The sequence below is a fragment of the Rhinopithecus bieti genome, unplaced genomic scaffold (genome assembly GCF_001698545.2).
Source record: "Rhinopithecus bieti isolate Rb0 unplaced genomic scaffold, ASM169854v2 scaffold_9978, whole genome shotgun sequence".
Taxonomy (NCBI): domain Eukaryota; kingdom Metazoa; phylum Chordata; class Mammalia; order Primates; family Cercopithecidae; genus Rhinopithecus; species Rhinopithecus bieti.
In genome coordinates, this window is record NW_016806220.1 from 554303 (window position 1) to 560995 (window position 6693).

Sequence of the window (6693 nt, forward strand, 5' to 3'; positions counted from 1 at the left end):
CTCAGCCTCCCGAGTAGCTGGGACTACAGGCGCCCGCCACCTCGCCCGGCTAGTTTTTTGTATTTTTAAGTAGAGACAGGGTTTCACCGTATTAGCCAGGATGGTCTTGATCTCCTGACCTCGTGATCCGCCCGTCTCGGCCTCCCAAAGTGCTGCGATTACAGGCTTGAGCCACCGCGCCCGGCCGGGAGTTGATTTTCATATCGCATTTTACTTTAGTATAAATTTCAGATAAATCAAAGACTTAATTATGAAAGATGAAATCTTAAATATACAAAAACTGATTCTCAATGCTGGCTGAGCTTTAGAATCACTGGGGAGTCTGTGTAAGAATTACCAGTGTTTAGGCCAGGCGCGGTGGCTCACGCCTGTAACCCCAGCATTTTGGGAGGCCGAGGCGGGCGGATCACCAGGTCAGGAGATCGAGACCATCCTGGCTAACACGGTGAAACCTCGTCTCTACTAAAAATACAAAAAGAAATTAGCCAGGTGTGGTGGCGGGCGCCTGTAGTCCTGGCTACTCGGGAGGCTGAGGCAGGAGAATGGCGTGAGTGAACCTGGGAGGCAGAGCTTACAGTGAGCCAAAATTGTGCCACTGCACTCCAGCCTGGGCAACAGAGCCAGACTCCGCCTCAAAATAAAAAGAATTACCAGTGTTTAAGGCCGGGCGCGGTGGCTCACGCCTGTAATCCCAGCACTTTGGGAGGCCAACATGGTGAAACCTCGTCTCTACTAAAAATACAAAAATTAACTGGGCATGGTGGTGCACACCTGTAGTCCCAGCTACTTGGGAAGCTGAGGCAGGAGATTAGCTTGAACCTGGGAAGCAGAGGTTGCAGTGAGCCGAGATCGCACCACTGCACTCTAACCTGGTGACAGAGTGAGACTCCATCTCAAAAAAAAAAAAAAAAGAATTACCAGTGTTTACCACTGGCCCCTATTTCCCCCCACAGCTATTTAAATCATAATCTCTGGAGGTAAAGCTAGGAATTTGTATTTTTTAAGCATGCATTATGATTTTTTTTTTTTTAACTTTAAGTTCTGGGATATATGTGCAAAATGTGCAGGTTTGTTACATAGGTATACATGTGCCATCATGGTTTGCTGCACCCGTCAACCTGTCATCTAGGTTTTAAGCCCCGTAAACATTAGGTATTTGTCCTAATGCTCTCCTTCCCCTGGTCCCCGACCTGCCGACCGGTCCTGGTGTATGGTGTTCCCCTCCCTGTGTCCATGTGTTCTCATTGTTCAACTCCCATCTTGTAAGTGAGAATGTGAAGTGTTTGGTTTTCTTTTCCTGTGTTAGTTTGCTGAGGATGATGGCTTCCAACTTCATCCATGTCCCTGCAAAAGACATGATCTCATCATTTTTTATGGCTGCATAGTAGAAATTGGTATTTTTTAAAGTTCCTGTTGATTGGAATGCAGCCAGGGCTAAGACACAATGACAAAAGGGATAGATTTTTTAAAACCTGAGAAAGGAGAAAGCTTTTCTATGTATGATATAAACCCCAAAAGTTCTAAAGAAAAAAACTGATATATTCAGTAGTGAATTATTGTTTAATGGGTACAAAGTTTCTGTTTGGGCAGATGAAAAGTCCTGGAGATGCATGGTGGTGATGGCTGCACAGCAATGTGAATGTACTCAATGCCATCAAACTGTACACCCAAAAGTGGTTAAATGGTGTGTTTCATGTTATGTATAGTTTACCACAATAAAAAATGGCATTACAAAAAACATTATAGAACCGGGCGTGGTGGCTCACGCCTGTAATCCCAGCACTTTGGGAGGCCGAGGTGGATGGATCACAAGGTCAGGAGATTGAGACCATCCTGGCTAACACAGTGAAACCCCGTCTCTATTAAAAATACAAAAAAATTAGCCAGGCATGGTGGCGGGCGCCTGTAGTCCCAGCTACTCAGGAGGCTGAGGCAGGAGAATGGTGTGAACCCGGGAGGTGGAGCTTGCAGTGAGACTGCACTCCAGCCTGGGTGACAGAGCGAGACTCCATCTCAAAAAAAAAAAAAAAAAAAAAAAATCATTGGCACAGTCCAAATATAAATAACAGATTAGAAAAAACAGGTAACTCACTATAAAAAGAGGCTTATATATAAAGAGCTTGCATGAATCAATAAAAGAGCAACCCAATGTAAAGATGGGTAACAGATATAAACAATTTACAGAAAAGAAAGCATAAATGTTTCTTAAACATATGAAAAAAGCCCATTCTCACTAAATGTAGGAGAAAATAAAAATACACTAAAATATCATTGTCACTTAGATTGAGAAGTATAAAAACAGAGTTGGGACCGGGCGCAGGGGCTCATGCCTATAATCCCAACACTTTGGGAGGCCAAGGCAAGTGGATCACTAGAGGTCAGGAGCTGGAGACCAACCTGGCCAACGTGATAAAACCTGTTCTCTACTAAAAGCATAAAAATTAGCTGGGCATGGTGGTGCTCGCCTGTAACCCCAACTACTCGGGAGGCTGAGGCAGGAGAATTGCTTGAATCCGGGAGGGAAGTGGAGGTTGCAGTGAGCAGAGATGACTCCATCTCAAAAAAAAAAAAAAAAAAAAAAAGGTTGGATAACTCAATTGTTGGTAAGGGCCTGAGGAAACAGCCATTCTTATTATTTGCTGATAGGAGTATAAATTGGTGCATTTTCTATGGTGGGCATATTTGGGAATATCAGTAGAAACTTCAAATGCACACACAACTTGGTCTCATAATTCCACATCTAGGAATTTTGTATATGAAAATATTCACATACAAAATGACACATGTACAGGGTGATTAATTGCAATTATTTGAAATAGCAGGCCGGGCGAGGTGGCTCACACCTGTAATCCCTGCATTTTGGGAGGCTGAGGTAGGCGGATCACCTGAGGTCAGAGTATTGAGACCAACCTGACCAACATGGTGAAACCCCGCCTCTACTAAAAATATAAAAAGTTAGCTGGGCATGGTGGTGGGTGCCTGTAATCCCAGCTATTCAGGAGGCTGAGGCAGGAGAATCACTTGAACCTGGGAGGCGGAGATTGCAGTGAGCCAAGATGGTGCCACTGTAGTCCAGCCTGGGCAACAGAGTGAGATTCCATTTAAAAAATAATAAAAAGAAATAGCAAAAGGGGGATGCAAACATCTACCAACAGAAGAGTTGTCAAATAAATGTTGGTATGTCCATAGTACATACTCTGGGGTACTCTGTGGATGTTAAAGAAATAAAATCTATATATGCGAATGTGGAATGATGGGCACGATGTGAAAACAGCAAGTGTAAATAAAAGAAGAGAAGGGATATATAATCACATAACTCTATGCATGTAAGAAACTAGCAAGAAAAGTTGCCTCTGGGATATAAAGACGTTTTTCGCTGTGTGCTTTTTTTTTCTTCTTCTTCTTATTTTTTTAACCCCATGAATATATCTCTCCAAGATAATTCTTTTTTCTTTAAATAAAGCTTCACGGGGGAGGGCCAGAACCATATAAAGTGGTATCTAGAAGTACCGTTTGTTGGCCGGGCGCGGTGGCTCACGCCTGTAATCCCAGCACTTTGGGAGGCTGAGGTAGGCGGATCACGAGGTCAGGAGACCGAGACGATCCCGGCTAAGACAGTCAAAACCCGTCTCTACCAAAATTACAACAAATTAGCAGGGCGTGGTAGCGGGCACCTATGGTCCCAGCTACTCGGGAGGCTGAGGCAGGAGAATGGCGTGAACCCGGGAGGGGGAGCTTGCAGTGAACCGAGACCAGCCACTGCACTCCAGCCTGGACGACAGAGCGAGACTCCGCCTCAAAAAAATAAATAAATAAATAAAAATAAGTACAATTTGCTGTTTCTGCTGCTGTTTGCTAAATGCCTGGGGGAAAAACTTGAATATGTTCAAGCGATGGAGGGATAACAGCAGTAGAAAGGAAAAGGCTGATGGAGCCAGTTATCTGAGGAGGAGGAGAAGAGGGAAGGCAGGATCAGGAGGAGGCAGGCATTAGCTCTTGGGGGGAGCAGACACACCTCCTTCCCTGAGATGGACGAGATAAGGGGAGGATTCATTCCTAAAGAGATAAAACCAGGGCCCTGGGTGGGGTTGATGGAGCTCCTGCCTCAAGGCCTCTATTATCTATGGAAAATATTAGATAGGTTATCTGCTACTAGTGAGGCAGGAGATGGTGGCCAAGGGGGCATGAGGACCGTGGTTAAAATGGTAAAGCAGCTATTGTTGAAGGCCCCATAAACCTGGGTGCTGGCAGTCTGTGTGACTGAGAAGCTTTGTCTAGCGGTTTTCACCAACTGGGAGTCTCAGCAGAGGGCCGGAAGGAAGTGAAGAAGGGAAGGAGCCAGTGGGTTGAGGATGTTAGACAGTGAGCAAGGTCTGAAACTATGTGGGAAGAGGGTAAGCAGTTCTATCCTATGGTTGCCTGTTTGTCTCCCCAGTGAACTCGAACCCCCTCCTCCTCCTAGGGCGCTTTTCATAGTCCCCAGGGCCTGAGTGGGTGCTTGGTCATGGGACACAGTTCAAGGAATGTTTCTCAAATTACTTAATTGACCCTGCAGATACAAAAACAGATGAATAAACGAACCCTAAGTCTTACCACTTCATCAATGCTGTGAGAAGGTCTTTATCCCATCTGGCCTTATCCAGCTTATTTACCTACCTTGTTCGCAAGATTTGTTTGCTCTTTCCAAAGATGATAGCTACCCTCAAGGGAAGGAGACACTGGGGTTATGTGTTTAAAGATACCCCAGGCTGCTAAGGCAAATACTTTGCAGGACTCCACTATAGCTCCTCCTCTTTCCTAACATCACTTTCATCACTCGTGTTTGAAATCCCACTCTCAGTGGTCCATGGCTGCATGCCTCTCAAAGTGGGTGTGGGGGGTGGGGCAGGGGGATGTGGAAGGAGGGTTCTGCAGAGGGAGGGGAGCACAGCACCCTGGGAGAGGTGATACTTGGTTACTGATGTCCTAGTATTGGTGGTTTGCAGTTGAAAGGGAGCAGCGGACACTTGATGTGGGAGGAGTTAAGAGGGGAGGCTCTTAAAAGCAATCTGATGATCAATGTGTGCCCTCTATAATTTGGGGGAAGGCCTACCCTTCCTCCACTCCCGGCTCTGCTTTTCTCTCACCTTTATCAGCAGAGGAGCTTACTGTAGTGTGGGAGGGTCTCTCCTTCACTCAGTCATTCTTCCCACTGTAGTTGAGCACTTGCTGCAGGCCCGACCTATGGAAGGCAGAGGAGTGCAGGGGCCCCTCCTTCGACGGCCCACAGACAGGAGCCTTCAGCTCCAGCTGGTTCAGTGTCCCCTGATTGCCTTTGGATATTATTATCTGAATCCGGGATTAACAGCTCCTGAACCCTGAGCAAGTGAGAGACAGCAGTGCCCTCCAGGGACCTGGCAAAGTGCACATGCCAGGCAGCACGTAGCTGCTACTGCAGGCATGGAGGCGTTGCCGTGGAAACTGCCCAGGCAGCCTTTCCACTCACAACCTTTAGGGTTCCTTTGTTTGTGTCATCCGTTTCTAGGAGACACGTCTAAGGCTGTCTCTCCTCCTTTTTCTCATCCCTGGAAAGAGTTGAGAGGAGAAGTTGCTGGTGAATGGGGTGGGAGAAGTCAAGTGCAGCCCGGGTGGGAAAACAGCTGGTGGATGCCAGGGTTTCCAGCGACCTGTGGGGCAGTGGCTCACAGCTCTCAGTTCCGCTGCTGTGGTGGGAGAAGCCCCTCATCGGTAATTACATTCCACCAGAGCGACTGCCCTCTCCCCTCCCTGCACCCACAGGCTGCGAAGTGCTTAGGGGCACGGCCAGGCAGAGCTGGATTTGCTGTATCAGGCTTGGGTACTCCAAGGCAGTGAGGTACAGTAAAGAAAGCACTGGAATTGGAGTCAGGAGGCCTGAATTTTGGCTCTAATCATGGCACAGCGTAACCTTAGGCAAGTCTTTTCCATCCTCCTGGCTCAGTTTCCTTACCGGGAAAGTGAGAAGGCTGGAATAGAACAATAATTCCAAAGTGCTGCATCCGAATCATCTGAGAAGCAGATGAAAGCTACATTACATAATGCAGATTTCTAGGCCCAACCCCAGAGATTCCTATTAATTATGTCTGGGTGGGGCCTGGCAATATGTCTTAAGGGGAATGTAAATTCATTTCATTATGAGACTCTGTTGACACGCTTGAGATAATTAGAGACACTTGAAAGCAGTCACACCAGAACTGTGAATCACTGAATTAGAAGTAAATGTCAAGTACACTTGAAAAATTGAACAGAATATACTAAGAATATGTTATCTCATTAATTCCAAGGCTTTATGGCAACGATGCCACTTATCTCATTATGAAATGTCTTTTAGTACAAAAAAAATGACCATCATTGAAAACTACTCAAGCACGCATGACCTCACAGCATCCTTTAGCATCAGGAATAAATGGGCACTCACCCACCCTCTCCCAGGTGACCCTCACCTACCAAATGCCACACCTATGCTGCAAGAGGTGGGGCAAAGAACAGGACACCCAGCTTTCTTGAAACTTTCCTTCCTTCACTTTAGTAAATCCATTTCCTCTAGGTCTTTCTTGACTCTTCAACTTTTCATTTATTTATTCAGTAAATACTGATTGTATGAGTACAGTCAGACTCTGTGCTGGGCACTGGGGATACAGTGGAGGGCAGGGTTTGTGGGCCAACTACAAGTTG

The 6693-nt window shown here is 46.3% G+C and overlaps 1 long non-coding RNA gene across 1 annotated transcript in view; it reads right to left on the reverse strand.

Moving 5' to 3' along the window:
- Nucleotides 1–5433, reverse strand: part of LOC108531699 (uncharacterized) — a 14561-nt gene extending 9128 nt beyond the window's left edge. Inside the window, exon 1 of the long non-coding RNA XR_001886245.1 lies at nt 5127–5433. This is a non-coding gene — a long non-coding RNA (uncharacterized LOC108531699). The remainder of the gene's footprint in view (nt 1–5126) is intronic.
- Between the last annotated feature and the right edge of the window lie 1260 nt (nt 5434–6693).